The sequence below is a fragment of the Podarcis liolepis genome, assembly GCF_965112155.1.
Source record: "Podarcis liolepis genome assembly, chromosome: 7".
NCBI classification, from domain to species: domain Eukaryota; kingdom Metazoa; phylum Chordata; class Lepidosauria; order Squamata; family Lacertidae; genus Podarcis; species Podarcis liolepis.
In genome coordinates, this window is record NC_139561.1 from 63,702,430 (window position 1) to 63,721,633 (window position 19,204).

The window sequence follows — 19,204 nt, forward strand, 5'->3', positions numbered from 1 at the left end:
TCTTACTCATAGGATCGCTCCCTAGGTCTATGTGTGAAAAATAAGGGAAATGGCGGTTTCTCATAAAGATTGAGAGAGAGGGAGGGAGGAGAGCTGAGTATGAGGCTCTGTAAGCATCTGGGGAGGGCAGCTGCCTCTGTCTGAAGTTCTGATGTGGGGCAGTAGATTTGGTTGTCAATCACAGTTTTTAAAATGTATACGTCCAACACATATTACAAAATGGCACTAAACCTCCAGTGACCTCATTTCCTATAGTAAACCAAACCTGGGTAAATGCAACAGCTATGGAATTTCCAGAGAATACTCTCTCTCTCTCTCTCTCTCTCTCTCTCTCTCTCTGTGTGTGTGTGTGTGTGTTTGTGTGTGTGTGTGTGTGTGTGTGTGTGTGTGTGTGTGTGTGTGTCACATAATGTGGAGGGCTGTAATAGATGGGGAGGAGGGATTCATGAAATTTGGGTGCTCTGGCTAGCATGAGTGGAAGCATTTTATTCTCTGTTTATTTAGCAAGATTTATGCAGTGCTTAATCAAGAGAAAATATCTAACGGGTTTACATTAAATTGCATAAAATATTCATTAAGAATAACCATAAAAACAGACTTTAAAAACAGACATAAAAATAAACAGATTTTAAAAACAAATGTGCATAATAAAAATATGTGGATTGTATCCAAGGCTAGTCCTGCTCCACATAGACCCATTGAAAGCAATGGATATGACTAACTTACATTGAGTAACTTCAGTGGGTCTACTTTGAGTAGAATTTAGATGACTACAGGCCTATGTCTGGGGAGGCTTCTGTAAACAAAAAGAGCTTTAGCAGGCACCATTGCCAACCTGTTTCCCTCCAGATGTTTTGGACGACAACTTCCATCAGTGCCAGTCAGCCTTTGTTCATGGGAGCTGAAGTCCAAAACATCTGGAGGGCAAAAGGCTGGCAAAGGCTGTGCTGTTGAGTACAACCAAATGCCTTTCCTTACAAAGTGTCCCCCTAGAGCTAAAATGATTCCCTTGTATAAAAATGTTTTGTTTCCCATCATTTCAGTAAACTGAAGTTAATTGCACATTGTGCAGCTCGCTTGTTTTACACTATATGTTGAAGTACAACACAATTACAAAAATATAAACCAGCGCTTGTTTTACTCAGAACATATTGCAACGTTCACAAATATTCCCCAGACATATAAATGATAACATTCTCGAATAGAGAACCTGTCACCTCCCAGATATTGCTGGGCTGCAAGTCAGCTGCATAGCTCAGTTGGTTAGAGCATGGTGCAGATAACACCAAGGTTGCTGGTTTGATCCCCTCCAGACATTAGTAGACTACAACTCCCACCATTCCTGACCCCTGGCAATGTTTGTTGGGGGCTGATGGGAGCTGAAGTCCAACAACATTTGAAGGGCCACAAGTTCCCCATCTCTGATCTAAAACTTCTGTAGCTTTGACATTTAGGGGAATGAGAAAGGCGAGATGGTAGGGAGTTATAAAACTATAAGCTGTGTGTAAAGTTGTAAAATGTAAAATTTGTCTTTCTCATAGTATTAGAACTCTGTGCTACAGAGTGAGGTAGATTAGGAGCAGGACCACAAGAGGAAAAAGGAAGTATTTATTCAAACACATTTTTAACTTATGGAACTCACTGCCACAAGATGTGGTAAATGCTGCTTGCTTCGATGGCTTCAAAAAGAGCTTAGATTCTTCATGAATTGTGTCTTTTAGTTCTAGGCAATCATTTGCTGTTCTGCTGCAACATTCATGTGGAATTGCAACTTGTGCAGGTATACAACCGTTTGCATAGGTACATCCGGCTATATTTCATCCACACTAGTGGATGTGACACAGCTAGACCTGTGGGTAAGTGGCAAGTTTCACTCCCTAAATGCTCTGTCACCTGCTTGTAAGACCAGCGGTTTTGGAGATGCATTCCAACAGCATCCCTACTCAAGCAATGTGGGCGGGAGGTAGGTAGAGGGTGCAGTGGTTGTGTTCACCAGCCCCATCACCAACTTCCCTACCCCATATGTATCTAAAATATCATCTCACCTCTTCTATACCCAGTCAACCACTCTGCTCAGCAGATGAGGGCCTCCTGCAGATACCATCTTATCAAGAGCTCCTTTCTGCAGTGTAGGAATTGGGCCTTTGGTGTGGTGGCACCATCTTTGGAATTCCCTTGCATTAAATATTAGACTGTTGTCCTTTCAGCACCCATTGAAGGTCTTTCTTTTGAACTAGCCTTTTAAGCAGTGATCTTTCCCAGTCTACATCTGTAATGTTTTGAGATGCTTTGATTGTTCTATCACTGTTTGCTGCCCCGGGGCTCCTTTGGGAGGAAGGGCAAGATGTAAGTTCAAAAATAAATGGATTAATAAAATATACCACCCAGATCTTCCTGCATCGAGTGGGAATGAAGCTTCCAAATGGATTTGGATTAAGCCCCTGCACAATCGTGAACCCTAATAGTTTCTGATTGTACAAAAGCTTCCCCTGCTTTGAGCAGAGTGCAGCTATAAGATCCCTTCATACAAAAAGATCTCCTTTTGGGATGGAGATGTTGATAGTGGGACTTGCTCTCTTTGAACGCCTGCAGAGGGCAACTGTGCTACACTGATGCAGGGTGGCTGAAAGTCCTTTCGAGTGATGTGGAAGCACACAACAGCCAAGTCTGCTACTCCACTCTGCTTCATCTTATTAATCAGCTTTTTTTTAAAAAAGAAGTATTTTTATTGGATTTTATCCACATAACCCAATTCCCAAAGTAGAAATTCATGAGACAAACACATAAAAACCTATCCAAACTGAACCTAGGCTGGCATTGGATATTACATTCACAGGAAGAAATGACAAAGCTGATTATTCGGATATTTGCGATAAGCTACAGACAAGTAACTGGAGAGTACTGTCATAAGAAATAAGAGAACAAGAAGTTTGGTGCGCATGACTTACAAGAGATACAGAAACATAAACCTATAACTGAAACCTTCAGAGGCACAAGGAGTACCAAGAACAAAAGGCTCTATATTACATCAAGAAATTTTTTCCAACCAATTAGGTGTTACTTATCCCAACTTTCTCGAGAGACTTGTGGAAGAGACAAATGTAATTTTTCTTTTTTTATGTATTTAATAAAATCTCACCAAATTGAGACAAAAGAAGTTACCTTTGTTTTTCCTTTAAAAAAAAAGGTGTTACATGCTAAGCTTTTCATGTATTGCAATTTTCCATATATTACTCCATCACAATGAGGCGTTAATTTCAGGCAATGTTTTTCATATTTGGGCAATTGACAGATGTGCATCATTAAGAAGGTGATTTAACAATTCAGCTTCTGTGTCACTGACTGGAAGCTCAAGCAAATGAACAGAAGCTATGTGTGATTTACCTGTCAGTGAGCTGTACAAGTTCAGCCTGCCAGATGGGGAGGGATCAAATGTTTGAATGTTGCCCCATCCAATATCCCATTCACCTTTCCTACACACATGCAACTGTCATGACACACGAAGGGAACATGTTTTGTGATGAGAATTTATCCGTCCAGTCTTCCCTGCTCCCTGTGTAAGGTATGAAATGGTATAGCCGTCCAACATATTACATCATAGCAAGATAGGAAGTTGATTTATACTGAGTCAGACCATTGGTCAATTCAGCTCATTTTTGCCTTCATTGACTGGCAGCTGCTCTCCAGGGTTTCAGACGATTCTCTCCCAGCGCAGTGGGAACCGAGAGCAAGGGTCAGAAGGCAGGGAGGCCAGCGATAGGTGGAACCAGAGCTAATGATAGCCAGAGCTAAGTTATTTTACTGTTTCACCCATCCTTCTTCCTGCTTAGTTCTACAAGGGACAATACTGAGATGGAGGAGAAGGAAGTCAGGCAGTGACAGCCTCTGGATCAGTTGCAAGTAAGAAGGCAGGCAGGGGCTGACTGATGGCAGCCTGCGGTTGGTGGGGCAGTGACGCATTTGCCTTAATGGACCAGCCACAGCTGTTCCAGTTCTACATTATTATTATTCTTCAATAAATTTGTTAGCTGCTTTTTCTTGCCCAAGGTAACCCAAGCGACTTACAAGCAAACAAAAAATGGAGATGCTGGAAACCGAACCTGGGACCTTCGTTTCTGTATTGCAAGGGGTTGGACTCTATTACCCTTGGTGTCCCTTCCAACCCTACAATGCTGTGATTTTATGATTCTGCATTGAAAGCAGATGCTTTACATCCATGCTATGGCCTGGCTGGCTCCTGCTTATCCATTTTAGCTTCTAGTTGCAATGCTAAGATGCAGCAGTGTCAACCTATGGATGGTGGCGCCATCATTGTCCTACAAGGTATGCCACAGGGACACTTCTAACACCTGATCCATACCGTTACTTCTTTGTGTGTACAATTTAGCTGCTCCAGGCTGTTAACTTTCCTCTTATTACATTTCTCCTATATACATGCCAACAATTGTCTGTGTGCTTTTTGTGTGTGTTATGGTTTCATTTTCACATATTAAGGGTACCTTTGTTGCCAAGCAACTCTGCTTGTATTGCTCCACTCTGCGGTTTCCTACACTAGAGGACTGTATCATAATAAAGTTTCACAGTTTGTGTCCAGGGCCTCTGAAAAGTACAAACTCTGGCTGAATTTGAGGCTTATTCCTGGGGCTCTGCTTGCCATCATGGTCCTCTGGGCTAAGATGGTACCATAGTCTCTGGGGGTCTTGCTGATGTTCCTTAACTGTATTTATTTACTTGCAGTGCTTGGACCCTAAATGTAGCTTAGCAGGAGTCAACACTGTGATACAGCAGCAAAAGAAGCTAATACAACTCTAGGTTGTATCAACAGAAGTATAATGTCCAGATCAAAGGAAGTAATAGTAATTCCAGAGCCATCACATCCCATTTCGCCACTTGAAGTGGCGCAAAGCAGCGACAGCAGTTTCCTCATGGGCCCTGAGTAGGACTTTATTCTGCCTTGGTCAGGCCGCACCTGGAGTCCTGTGTCCATTTCTGAGCACCACAGTCTATTAAGGATATTGACAAGCTGGAATGTGTGCAGAGGAGGGCAACAAAGATGATCAAGGGTTTGGAAAGCAAGCCTTATGAAGAACTGTTGAGGGAGTTGGGTGTGTTTAGCTTGGATAAGAGGAGACTAAGAGGAATTATGATAGCCATCTTCAAATATTTGAAAAGCTGTCACATGGATGATGGAGCAAGCTTTTTTTCTGCTGCTCCTAGAGGGTAGGAGTTGAATCAGTGGATTCAAAAAAACAATAAAGGAGATTCCAGGTAAACATGAAGGAGAACTTTCTGATGGTAAGAGCTTGCCTTTACATCTCACTTCCCCCAAATTCCAGGTTAACTAAGAGAATGTCCCAGGGTATGGACTGAAGGCACTGACCAACCCCAAACTTGCCTGAATGAGAGACTGCCTGGGGGCCACATGTATCCTGGCTAGAATATGTTCTCAAACTCTGATAATGCCTGTGGCCTATTAGGATGGAGGACAGACAGGTGTGTGTGAGTGTGTATAGAAACTAGTGACTAGTGTACTGTATAAAACTAAAATTTACATGGGGAGGTAGCCACCCCTTTGGAACTGCTCCCACACAAACAATTTTACCTTATGGAGCCAGCACACCTAATGGGTCTTACTGAGCTCCAAGAGACTGTCACATGATCTCCCTCAGAGCCCAGTAAGCAAGCCTGAGAGCTTTAAAGCTCTTTCCACACTGGGATGACCCTGCATAAAAAGAACTTTTAAGCTCTCCTCCTTCCATGCATTTAATTTGTGTGATTTCAACCAGCCAGCCTTCAGCCGCATAAAGTTGAAATCACACAAGTTAAAAGTATATAAATTGTGAGTTATCTGCATTCATATTTACTTGGGTAGTTTTTAAAAAAATACTCGCGTGTTGTGTAAATCTGTACTTTCATTTTCTCCCCTTTCTTTTAAATAATCATATGTGAGCAACAGATGGGTTGGATCAACATCTGTCTGTGAAGGTGGAAAGGGAGACAAGATTGAGGTGTATGGAGTGCTAGATGATCCCACTGCACACTGTTTTTTGACAACTGATCCTTGAATGCTATCCCTGGCACCTTCATTCATTCATAGTTTCCTGGAGCTCAGTCATGGCTCTTTTTGTTGATCCTGCAGGAGGAGTGAGGCCCAATCTGTCCAAAAGTAACAGGGGCCTGGGGAGGATGGATGGATGAGCCTTGCAGGGAACACCTGTCAACAAGACATCTCGGTTAATTCATACACAAAAATAATACGTTAATATAGTGGCCAACTAAAACAGAGGGCCAGGCCCCTCTTGCTGAAGATAAATGAGCTGAGGCTACTAGAGGCAGAAAAGGGATCAAGGTGATGATGGGAATATCCGGAACATTCCACTTCTGTTCTAACTCTGCATCCAAAAAGGCAGTCTTGCTTCTGAAAGCTGTACACAACTGGAAAATTTTCAGGAAATAAATGCTATCCAAATGTGATCTATATGTGATATTTTATATGGTTGTATTTTATAACCATCGATGTGCATGGCACTCTGCTGAGCAAATGTAAGCTTGAGGAGGCAGGAGCATGTCTTTTTTTACGTAAGCAAAAAAGATAGTCCCCTGCTCCATGAACTTACAATTTCAGTTTGAAAGAGGAGGAGAAAAACTGTGTGGGTTGGGAATATAGTCATTTGTCACCTTTTCCAGGAGCGTCAGTCCTACACCTTTAACAGCATCCTACAAACATCAATTTATCAGGCTAAGTTTATTGCAGCACAGAGCTAATTGGGGGAAGCTTCATCTGCTGAATGTAAGCTGGGTTTAGAAGCACAGGAACAGGGCCAGTTAAAAACAGTGGCAGCATAAAGAGCAGGGGAGCGAAAAGAGGAGAGGAGAGACAAAGGACATTTTAACTGCCCTTAATAGCAGCTTGATATGGAAATTTGTCAGGTGAAGCTTTTCCTGGCATGCAGATCAAGGTTGGGTTTTTTTTTTTGGGGGGGGGGTTATTAAATTTATATTGGGTTGCTCTTAAAGGCACAACAGCAGAGAGAATTTATAAAGTGGCCATTATACATGTGATTTAGAAAACTCAAAAGTACTTCCCAGTGTTTGGCCTCACTACCCTGTAAGGTTTATTTCTTGTTGTTCATATTTGTTTAAGAACTGAGGAAATGTTATTCGCAGAGGTGTGACTTGAATCTGAGTTACTGCTATTACAGCCAAACTACAGTTTTAAAAACTCTTTGAAAAGCTATCATGGCTTATCCCAAAGAACTCTGGGCATCTGTATTTATTTGATATGATATAATTTATATTGTTCTGCTCCATTTGAAATGTGTGTGTGTGTGTTTGTTTGTTTGTTTGTTTGTTTAAAAAAATAGCTGTAATGGTTTTATTTGAGCCATTGTGATGTAGTGGTTAAGAGTTCTGTACCTGGGACCTGGGGGTCCAGGGTTCAAATCCCTGCTCAACCACAAAACTCAGTGGGTGATCTTGGGCCAGTCACAGTCTGCCAACCTACCTTACTTCACAGGGTTGTTGTGAGGATAAAATGAGGAGGAGAACTATGCATGTTATATTGAGCTCTTTGGAGGAATGGTATTGGATATAAATGGAATAAATACATTTGCTTTATATTATATTATTCTAACCTGCTGTGGTACCTTATGGTAAATGCCGGGTAAGGAATCAAAGACACCTGAAGGGCCACAGGTTCCCTGCCCCAACCTAGAAAAACCAGGCGCCACTGAGGAGAGAAGGACAGGTTTGGTCGAGCTCGTCACACTTTACAGAAGGGCAGGCAGGCAACTTCAAAAAAACCCCTTTCTCCATCAAGGTTTGCCTTCTTTTTGGGGTGGGGGCATGATTTTTAGGTTTCTTGGTCACTTGGGTGACAAAATTAAAGAACGTCATTTGGTCAGCTAAAGGAAGCAGCCCGTGTTGGAATAAACATCATACAGCTTTGAAGGAGAAGGTGTGTGCATGTGTGCATTTGGAGCGTGGGGAGAAAAGAGAGCTTATTTCCTCAGCTTTTAAAAAAAAAAGGGGGGGGAGAAGCTTATTATGACGATAACTTTATTTTTTTTTGTTGTGGCTTAAATAACACACTCCCGCCTCCTGCGTCTGTGTAAAGGAAAAACAATTCAGAAGCTGGAAGCCACTCAAGAGAAAAGGAGGGGGAGAGAGAGAGATACTTAAAAAAAAAAAAATTCAACCAGCCAACCCAGCCCTCCTGAGCTGAATTCGCCCGTCCAAAAAAAGAAAAAAGAAGGAGCTTGTGAAAAGCTGCTAGCTCCCTCCGCGCGCTCATTCGCAGCCCTGGCTGGCTGGCTGTGCCCGGTCCTCCTCGCTCATTCTTCTTCACCTCCTTCCTCCCTCCCTTTGCTCTAAGGTGCCTCTTGAAGCCCTCAGGAGCGGGGCAGCAGCTGCAGTTCCCATGGAGTAGCAGGCTCTGCCCTCGAGAGCGGCTTCGCAAGTGCCTGCCGGCCTCTCCTGCCCCCCACTTGCCAGCCTGAGAGAGCCTCCCCCCCACATCTTCTCTCCACTCCCCCCACCCCAAGGTAAGGTGCCTCCTCTTTTCTCTCTGTCACATGTTGAATTTCGCGTGAGTTATCTGTATATATTTATTTCCTCCAGGGACCAGTGATTTTGCCTGGTTGCTTCACTCTGCTTTATGCACAGGCAACTTTATAGTTTCTCCATCGCTCCTCTCCCCCCTCTAAAATATGGTCTAATTTTAATACATAAATAAATCCAGAAGGTATTTTAAAACTCTTTATCTCACACTCATTTTCCCTTCTTTCTTTTTTCCCAGTAAAATGCGTTGAGTTTGTTGCTGACTTTTTCCTCTCTCTCTTTTTCTTTTTTTTACGATTCCGCTGAGCCAGCTTTAAATATCTGGGGCATATTTATCTATTTTAACTAAGGGTGTGGGGTGTTCGTATGGTGTGTGTGTGTGTTTGTGTGTAGAAGCTGAATGTCCAAGGGGAGTCTCAAAATTCAACATGAAGGTTGAGTTCTGATAGAGAGAAGTTGGCCGGTTGATAATTTTACCTGCATCCCAACAATTTTTGTTCTTGTGTTTTGCTGTTGATTTAAAAATTAAAAAGAGAACCTTGGAGTTGGTTACACTTTTTATAGTCTGATAGGCAAATCAAGTCAGGAAGTGCTTTGCTAAATTGAACTCTTCCAGTCCTAGGCAATGTCGATAATTTAATGCTAATAATGAATAATAAGCAGATTAGAGGGAGTTTGTTCATGACAAGCAGCTTTGCTGTAAGCAAATGTTTAATAAATCATAAGGCCAGCAAATTCCAGAGATTTTTTTTTAGTACTTGTTTAAAAGCAACAACAACCCATAACACTGGATCTGTCAACAAGTGGCTCTGACCAAAAAGGGCCACAATCCAGTGAGACAGTCTCCCCTGTAAGCACTATGTATGCAAATGAATAAATTTCCCTGGGGCTTATGCAGGAGAACTTCCCACTAAAGGATTATGCCCTGAAGTCTGCATTGCTGGCTGAAGTTTCTAGCATTTGGATGCTAACACAACAAACAAAGCTGGAATCCCAGCTTCTTCTGCCAGCCTTCCTATACGACAAGTGTAACTTGTTTGGATCACTTGTCTGGATCGGGTTGTATGGTGTCAATTATATGGGGCTATATGGAGTAAGGGTGTGTGAACTCTTCAGAGCTATGTGGGGTATTGGTTTTATAAAGGCATTCAAGAGGGGGTGGTCTTTGGTCTTTTTGGCTTCTTCTACTCTGGATTTTTATCTAGTGAGTCTGTGAGGAGCTGGGTAGAGTAAACTTACATGGGACAGGAGAAAGCTCCTTTTAATGTAACCGGGAAGGTTAGATTAATGTATTTTTGTTGAGTATATGGAAAATGGGTTATAGATTTATGGACATGTCAGTGTGCTATGGAGCTGTGGTTTTTGTGGAATAAGGATTGTTCCTTAAAAATATGACATAATTTGCCAATCTGGGTTCCTGCCCTGTATGGTGGTGTTGTACAATGAATGTTGAAAGGCTCAGGAGTCGTCTGCAGTAGCACACTTGGTTCATCTTGATTTGGTGGTGAATTTAACATCTTACCTTTTCCATTTGCATATGATTTGCTGCTTGGAATAGATGCAATTTCATAGCATTACTTAAATTTCTAAAACAGTTAAATGCCAGGGGATCAAGTCAACCTGAATATTGTTGCTTGTAGTTACTCCCTAATGAGAGAATTCAATTCTTTCTTTGCACATAAATTATTTTCCTTTATAAATACATCATGTATTTGAGACTTGGCACTGATTCAAATTCAGCTGTATTTAATAGAATCCTGGTTTGAAGAAAGGGGTTTGGATTGTTCCCTTTCAATCTACAGCAGAACAAAATGTGCAGAGTCAGGAAGCTGGCAATTCATTCATAGATGGGGGAATATCATCCACAGACAGAGCCAATCTTGCTACTAGGCATTTTGTTGCCCAAATTCACATCACATACTTTTTTGTCTATTTCTCTGTACAAGGAAAGTGTGAAATAGTGCAATTTGAGGAGAGATGAATTCTTTCCCGTTCCTCAAAATGCAGATTCCTGTTGTTAGCTTCTTAGGCACTTCAGTGGGATTGGCTACTCTCCTCTTCCCTCTCCATATTGTGGGCTGCTTCTTCCAGGGAAGTTTGCCAGAGCTGAACTGTCTTTGGGTATCTTCACATTAGCGCTTACTCTGCATCCAGGGTGCTTCCACTGCTAACTGTTGAAGCTGCACATTCAAAACAATCCATATTGAGCCCATAGTTTCTTGACAAATACTGCTTTTTGGTGTGTGTTTTATTGAAACAAGCTTCAATCTGATTAGGAAGCTGAATGTGGAGTAAGCAGTAACGCGAACGTACCATGACAGTCATGCAGGGGCAGATGAGCACATGTACGCAGATGACAGGTTAAAGAATAAGGAGTTCTGGTGTGGGGTGGGTTACAGGGGCGTGGAAACTAAAAAGGTTGTGTGCGTTGGGTGAAGACATCTCTGCCCCCTCTCTGATGTGAACAACTCCATGCAAATGTGGCTTGAAACGCAAACGGAGGGGATGACCTCACTGCATTTCAAGAAAGTCAAAGACAGTTAATTGACATAAGAAGAGCCTCTCTGGGTCAGACTAAAGCCCCGTCTAGCACAGCATCTTGTTTTCCGCAGTGGCTAACCTGCTGAATTTGTCTAATCCCCTTTTAAAGCCATCCTTGTTAGTGGCAAAATCTTGTGGCACTGAATTCCACAGATAAACTATGCGCTCTGTGAAGAAGCACCAGCTCCATCAGCAAGACAGCTTTTAAAAGCTGAGAGGTATGTCACTGCTGGCTGATGAACTGGGCTGAAGTAGAGATTCCCACCGAGTGTTTTTATAAATGCATTTTTTTGTTCGGTTTACACTATAAATACAGTTCTGGAGTGTAATTTCCTGAGCTTTCTACCAGAGGAAGTTATCAGAACTTAGAGAGGGAGAAATAGGGTGTGTGTGTGTGTGTGTGTGTGTGTGTGTGTGTGTGTGTGTAAGATAAATAAATGAACTATAGTCAGAAATCCAGTCCTCCTGTCATGGGGTGATTCATGTATCACAATGCGGGGCCGGGAGTAACGAGAGCTACAAGAGGCTTGGGAGGCTGTTCTTGTATTGTGTAGACCAAATCCTGACACCTGGCTCCTTTTTCTTGCCTTTTGAAAGCATGAAACCATGGAACTCCACCTCCCTGCGAAATCTGGCAGCATTGGCAAAGAATGCAAGCATGTAAAACACTTCTAATTCAGGAATATTTACTGAATTCTAAATCACTGTCCTGAAGCAATACCCATTTATTATGTTTTTACAGAATTCCCAGGTAGGAACATTACTGGTTAGGCAGTTTTAGAAATATGGGCCTGAAAGTGCAACACTATGCGTGTCTTCTCAGAAGTAAGTCACATTGGGTGGTATTCAACTAAGTTTTATTCAGAGTAGACCCATTGAAGTCAATGCACCTAACTCAGTCATGTTTATTAATCGTAGTGGGTGTAACCTGGAGTAAAACTTAGTTGAATATCATCCATTGGGTTCAGTGGAACTTATTGACAAGAAAGTGCCTATAGAACCGTCAGACTTTAAAGCATTTAGTAAGGTGACATTTCATTTTATTGCCTTATCATTTGTCATCAAGACTTCAGCATGCCAGAAAACAATTCCAGTATTTACATTTTGGATTTTTGTAAAAATAAGAAGAAAGTGGTCAGTTTGTGATGAATTTTATTTCATTTTTAGTTAAGTGACATGCTTGACTTCTAATGGCAGGGGTATTGTACATGTCTGTATGTGCACAGAGGTGTCCTGCTTCTTATTGTGACATATTGCTGGACTTTTTCCAGACACTGGGAAAAAGGAGTTACAGAGATGTATTCCGGCTACAAGCTGAGGAGGTTAGAAGGGAATATGATGGCTCTCCTGCCCAGGTTGCTAGATGTGTCAGAGGAATATAAGAAGCTGCTTTATACTATTCAGAATGTTGACCTATGTAGCTCAGTCTTATCTATACCTGAATCGCATCAGCTCTCCACATTTTGAGAGAGGAGTCTTTTTCCAGACCTATCTGGAGATACCAGAGATTGAACCTGGAACCTTTTGGATGCAACATACGTTCTCTTCCAATGAGGAACAGCTCCTCCACATCTCTCAAGGGGCCTTGTGTAGACTTACTGACCTCTCATAGAATGTTCTCCAGAATTATAACTCTGTGTCTTTTCTTTTTTATTGTTGGATTTACCTCGCCTTTCCAGTTTGCGACTTGCAATCTCAACACTAGGAAAGTTTGGAATCTAGTAAATATTTCTCTGTTACGACCTTTTGCTACATTACATGGCAGATAGCCCCCTGTTTTTGGCACTCCTGAAGCATCAATAGCAAAACCATGTTGAGAACAGTGCCACATGGAATGTTACTGCAAGAAACTCCCGTCAGTTTGTGGGCTGGAATATTAACTGCCTTCTGTTTCTGTTTCTGGAGGGCAGCAAGAAAAAGAATACATTATCTTTACTTGAAAAGGCCCTTCTTTACAAAAGTAAAACTGAAAGACTCAGCATCAACTTTTTTTTAATGATCGAAAAGATGTATCAAGTACATTTTGAGAAGGATATATATCTGCATACTAAAAATATAAAGTGATTTCATTTTTCTCATTTATATGGTGAATGTTATATTTCCACATGACAGATAGAGGCTGTCCACTTGATTCCAAGGCTCAACTAGAATTTGAACCCAGAACCATGCTTCTCCTTCTTCCCTTGTTGAACTGACCATGTTTACCTCCTAGAATCTGATGTAGTGAATTACCCACAGTTGCCTGTGCTCAGTTTCCATGATTCAGGAATAGAAAAGAATAGAATTGTGCTACATCAGCCTCTGTGATTGGCAAGCACTATGAGACCTTTGGATTAGCCAGGCCTGATATAAATTCTAGGGTCCTGCTTTTCTCTTGCTTAAAAGACAGAACAGAACCATCTTCCTCATAGGCATAGCCAGGATTTCTGTTGGGGGGGCAGGACTTTGTTAAGGGGAGCAGGACTTTTGTTAGGGGAGGCAGAACCGATCTGATTGGTCAGTTAGTTAAGTATTTCTGTTGTTTTACTTGATCTAGGGGGCAGCTGCCCCCCTGGCTATGCCTATGATCTTCCTCCTGCACCCCATCCCTCAGCTCCAGCTCCTGACTTCTGGGGCTCTGGATGGGAAAAACTAGCATGTCACTCATGGACCCAGTCTTACTTTAGTAGTTTTTGCTTCTTGGTACCCTTTTCCTTCACCCAAAAATACTGTTTAGTTTGAAAGATGAACAAATAGATGGCCTGATGGCCTCTGTGGGGAAGGGGCCTCCAAACCTACTGCTTGGAGTATTTTCCTTTCCCCAATATATTGGTCCTGCAGTTCACATCTGCTAGTTTAGACAAGAGGGAGCACGCAGAGTTCCTCTCAGGTCACTGGCCCTTTTCATAGCCTGGACTGGCAAGTGACCCAAGCATTGAAAAGCTGGACAGGCCAGTAAAAAAAGAAAGGGGGAAGAAAAAGAAGAAGCAAACTCTAGCAAAGTGACAACTATTTGGCTGGCTTTTGATGGTTTTATTCTCATGGCGGGTAAAGTGTATGGATCAATATAGGCGCCTACTTCTGAGCGCTTTGCTCGAGTAAATATTGACACCATTGATACCCCATCCCAAGACCCCTTTGCACATCAAAGAGAGGTGTAGAACTCTGGAGTGCCAATCATATATGATTTTTGTTATGGGTAAGATACTACTGAATGTGTGTGTGTGTGTGTGTGTGTGTGAGAGAGAGAGAGAGAGAGAGAGAGAGAGAGAGAGAGAATATGGAGTGGAAATAAGGCACTTGGTCCTCAGTAAAGAGTACCTAGCACTGTTTGTTTTTGATCATGCGAACAGAGCTCTGGTAAAACTAAAACAGTGACATGCCTTCTCTGGCTGGGCCAAGCAGGTCAAAGGAGCAATTTCACGAGACAGTGTGAAAAGACTGTGCAAAATATATGGGCTTTCTTCCTTCCTTTTTACACTTCCTTCCCAAGGAAGAAAGAAGGATTAGCATTGTCACCATGACAGTAGCCATAAAATCTGAACTGGGAGATGCCAGGGACAAGTTCATGCTCCCCCTAACAGTTTAATCAACAGCTTCTTTAGAACATGCATGAAGCTGCATTACTCAATCTTTCTAGCCACCTGGCCATGACTGGATTTTGTTAGGGGGCCTTACCATCGCCTGCTACTTGATCCTTTGAGCTGAAGACTTCAGGGCTTGAACTATGGAATGTTCTGCGTGCTGAATATGTACTTTAAAACTGCTATGCCTCCTCTTCCCAGAAGAGCATGACACTCTTTTTCCCTGTTGCATGGGCTTTTTTGGGATGGTTTGAAGGGCCATTTTTGAGGAGAGGGCAAGGCTTAGCAGGCCATAGCTCCTTTCCTCAAACAGTGTGATGTCCTATTGCAGGGTAGGGAACTGAGAGCTGAATTTGGCCATTCAAGTCTCTCTGTGTTCCCCTTGGAACTCTCCTCAGGCCACACATTGCACTGGCCCTCTGCACTATTCCATTAGTGCTTTTGCCTGCTTAGAGGGTGTTCTTGAACTCTGATAATAATACCTCTTGCTTGCCTGGATGGAGAGATGTGTGTCTAAAAACCACTGACTTTTATGTGTCTGGGATGCAGCTTACTGTACAGGTAATCCATCACTCTGCTGCTTTAACCCAGATGCTGCTGTTCCACACCTCTTTGTGTTTGTGCTTGGCACTTGGAGGGGGTTAAACAGCTCCTCTCAAAGGTCTGGATTTAACTCATGGTCCACTGCTTGCTGACCCTTATGCTAGCAACTGTCTGAGATTTCAGTGGTCTCAGCTTTTGAGAAGCTTGGAGTATAGGGCTTTACTTTTACCACCCCCTCCTTTTTTTTGCATTCCGTTTCTGAGAAAAATATTTTCCCGGGAAGCCTGTTGGAACTCTGTTGCTTTTCTTTTCAAAAAGCACCATCAAACTTGCATTCCGAGAGCTGTGAGGAGTTTTGTCAAGTTTTTCGGAAAAGAAGCATGATGCTTGAAGTATGGAATTTGTCACATTTTAAAGCAGACGGAAGGAGAAGCCCCGTTCCGTGTCGCACAGGTCCTGGCTGAGCAGAATGTCCTGGTCTGTTTTTTCTTTCAGTGAAAAAAAGAGAGCTACTGTTATTCTTCTTCTCTCTCTCTCTCTCAATCCCCGCGCTCCCTGCCACCATCTCTTTAAAACAAAACTTGAATATTTTGGATTATTAGTTTCCAGCCCTGTTGTGAACTGGACTACACATGGCTAGATTTCAGTAGGAAGAACTCAGTTTATCTGTACTTGAATGTCTTGCAGTTCTTTGCAGTGATTCATATATTCCATTCATGTGAAATTCAGTGTGAATGGATGCTGATGTGGTAGGCTCTGCATGTGTATGAGTTTAGAGTAATAAAGTTCTAAATGTGCTGAAAGTTTATTCACAGTGGTGAACTCTAGGTGTTTTCTAGCCTCTATGCTTTGGCATTGCTTCAGCATAGCAAGCCTGGTCGTGAGGTCCCTCTTCTTTCACACACTAACTGCATACACACTCTCTTTTGACAAATTTCCAAATTGCGAGGAGAGAACTTCAGCAGCTGTTGGCTTCTGATCTCTTAGCATAGTCTTTTGTCAGCATTTTGGCCTCCCCTCCCGAGGAATGCATGGCATTATGCTTAGGTGACCCCCACAGGTTCCAGACTATGCCCTTTGTGCAGTCCACATCTGGTGTCTTAGAGCCAGCCTTTAAAAGACTATATTTTCTGGTGTGCCTTTATCTTCTTCCCTTTACTTCACCTTCTCAAGCCTGGTTCGCATGTCACGCTAAGGCAAACCATGGCTTGGTGTCAGGACCACGCAGAACTTGTCTGAGGCCTGAGGTGGGAGTCTTGTTAGAATAAAGCTATGAACTCAAACAAAAATGCAGCTGGTCCCTGGCGGGGCCCTCTGGCTGGCTGGCTTAGCCCTCCGAGGCCCAGGGCAAGTGTACCTGGCTGCTCCCCACCCTGCATAGCCTCAGTGTTAGAAACCGAGATATGAAAGCTAGGAGCTAAATGCCACCTTAAACCTATGTTATGGGTGCAGCAACGAAATTTCCAGGCATGCTTTTCTATAACAAGAATACAGTGGTGCCCCGCAAGACGAATGCCTCGTAAGACGGAAAACTCGCTAGACGAAAGAGTTTTCCGTTTTGGAGGTGCTTCGCAAAACGAATCTCCTATGGGCTTGCTTCGCAAGACGACAATGTCTTGCGAGTTCCTGCTGGGTTTTTTTACCCCCCCCTTTTCTAAGCCGCTAAGCCGCTTATCAGCTGATCCGATCAGCAGATAAGCCGCTAAAAGCCGCTAATAGCGCTAATCCGTCAATGGGCTTGCTTCGCAAGACGAAAAAACCGCTAGATGAAGAGAATCACAGAACGGATTCTTTTCGTCTTGCGAGGCACCACTGTACAAAGGCTTCTAAAATGTTATGTTCATTTTTCACGTGTTCTGGTCCTTCTTCTGCCCACCTCCCTAATATTCTTAAGAGGGTCTCTTCTCCAGTCTTCAGAGAGTAGCTGGAAGTGGGGAAGCAGAAAAACGTCCTCCTTTCCTTCCACTTCAGTTTTAATCCGAAATCTTAGGCGCAGTACTGCGCCCAGAGCTCAGAAACTGCTTGCACTAATGAAATTCCCTGTCGCAAATGCACCTACTTTGCCTACTTTCCCCAAAAGGGAATCAGTACCCAACCTGGTGGTAACAATAAACAATGCAAGGAGGGAGCTGCAGCCCAGGATAGGAAAAGGGGTGGTAAGGGAACGCTTAGCTACTTTAAATGAATTCAGATCTCCTGGGTCTGATGAACTGCTCTCAAGGGTACTAAAGGAGCTTGCAGATGTAATCTAAGAACCTTTATGTATAATCTTTGAGAATTCTTAGGAATTTCTGCAGGTGACAAGACTTCTTTCACTTTCCATGTATTCTGCTATTGTTAGATATCTTACTCACCTTTCACCAAGAGATCTCAGAGCAATTTTCTGCATTTCCTTAGTGATCTGCATGCATGGATGCACTTGAATATGCATTTGTATGTGTCCGTCATTGCAATTGTAAGTCCCTCCCCATCCCATAAAAGGTAAAGGACCCCTGACAGTTAAGTCCAGTCACGAACGACTCTGGGGTTGTGGCGCTCATCTCACTTTACTGGCTGAGGGAGCCAATGTTTGTCTGCAGACAGTTTTTCTGGATCATGTGGCCAGCATGACTAAGCCGCTTCTGGAGAAACCAGAGCAGTGCACAGAAACACTGTTTACCTTCCCACTGGAGCGGTACCTATTTATCTACTTGCACTTTGGTGTGCTTTCCCCACCCCATATCCAAGCCTAATTTAAGAGTGTGAAGAAGCAACAGAAGGAACTCTCACAGTCCCAGCAGTTCCCTTTCATGTGTATCTGAGTTTGTGTAATGCTGGCTTCTTATCATGAGATGAACTTCATGCCTTACATTCTAAGTCTTCAGTGCAAAACTATCCCTGTGTTCGACCCTTTCTAGTAATCCATGTTTTCTTGGGTCATATGCGTGCTGCATTTTACATTTCTTGCCAATGCTGCAGTACTTTATACCCCCAATATTATTAATATAGTGCTATCTATGTAGATGGCATTAAGTATGAGGACAGGCCCTGCCCTGAGGGATTTACAGTTTATAAATTTACAAAGGCAGATGATACAGGACAGGGGGAAGGAAACTGAGATGGGATAAAAATGGGAAGAATATGCAGATCTTTCAATTACATGTATTAAGGCTTGGCTACGGTTTGGAATGAGGACTAGGAGGTTGTGCCAAAGGGAGAGAGATAAATGTCCCTCTTTGAAACTTTCAACAATTGGGATGTCTTTGACTATGTGTGTGTCCAATTTCAACTTTCAGAATGATGTGGAAGTACTTTGATACCCACATGAAATTCTAGCAACTTTATGTTTATTGTTGCACAAACTGTCGCAGGATCAAGCACAACAAACATATTTTCAACAAAATGTTACTGCAGATTAATTCTCTTCAGGGTTTGACTTGACCTGTGATGGGAAATAGTATGGCTAAGTTTTGCTGGGAAGTCTGTCAGTATAGATCTATGTAACTTTAGACGAGGTTTGCCAAGGGAGAAAAACAGAAGAGCCCACTCTGCTCCTGTGCCTGTTACAGAGCTTTGAGATACAGATATCAGCCAATGTAAGGGAGCTTTTCATGGCATTGATATCGTCTGCTCTTTTCTCCAGATCAAACAGCTGCCAAAGGGGCATTTATAGGAACTAGCTAAATAAATTACAGCTCTGGTTTTGACTGAAAGATGAGAGTGAGGTATTCGTAGTTCTTCTTGCTGCAGGGTTTTACATCCTTGTTTGCAAAATTCCAGTTTTAAAAGGTGATAGTTCTCTCTCCATCTCTCTCTCACGCCCACACACCCACACCCACATCCACACCCACCCACACCCCACTTTACAAATGTTTGCTATGCAAAAATTAACTTATCCAGACATGAGGAATAATGTACCCAAACCTTGCAATGCCGACTACAGATTCATATATCTGAACAGAGAGCATTTTTCCTATCTTGTTTGCTTTTTCCTGGTTGGCTGAGGAATGGAGGGAGGA

At 42.7% G+C, this 19,204-nt stretch overlaps 1 protein-coding gene across 4 annotated transcripts in view; it reads left to right on the forward strand.

Moving 5' to 3' along the window:
* The window catches only part of COL8A2 (collagen type VIII alpha 2 chain), a 205,502-nt gene that overhangs the window by 53,667 nt on the left and 132,631 nt on the right, over positions 1–19,204 (forward strand). Inside the window, exon 5 of one of the 4 annotated variants that reach the window (XM_083511804.1) lies at positions 8,375–8,543. The gene's annotated coding sequence lies outside the window, so the exon portion shown is untranslated. Of the gene's footprint in view, positions 1–8,110; positions 8,544–19,204 lie in introns of those variants that run through there. The other 3 variants (XM_083511803.1, XM_083511805.1, XM_083511807.1) reach the window with 3 other exon arrangements.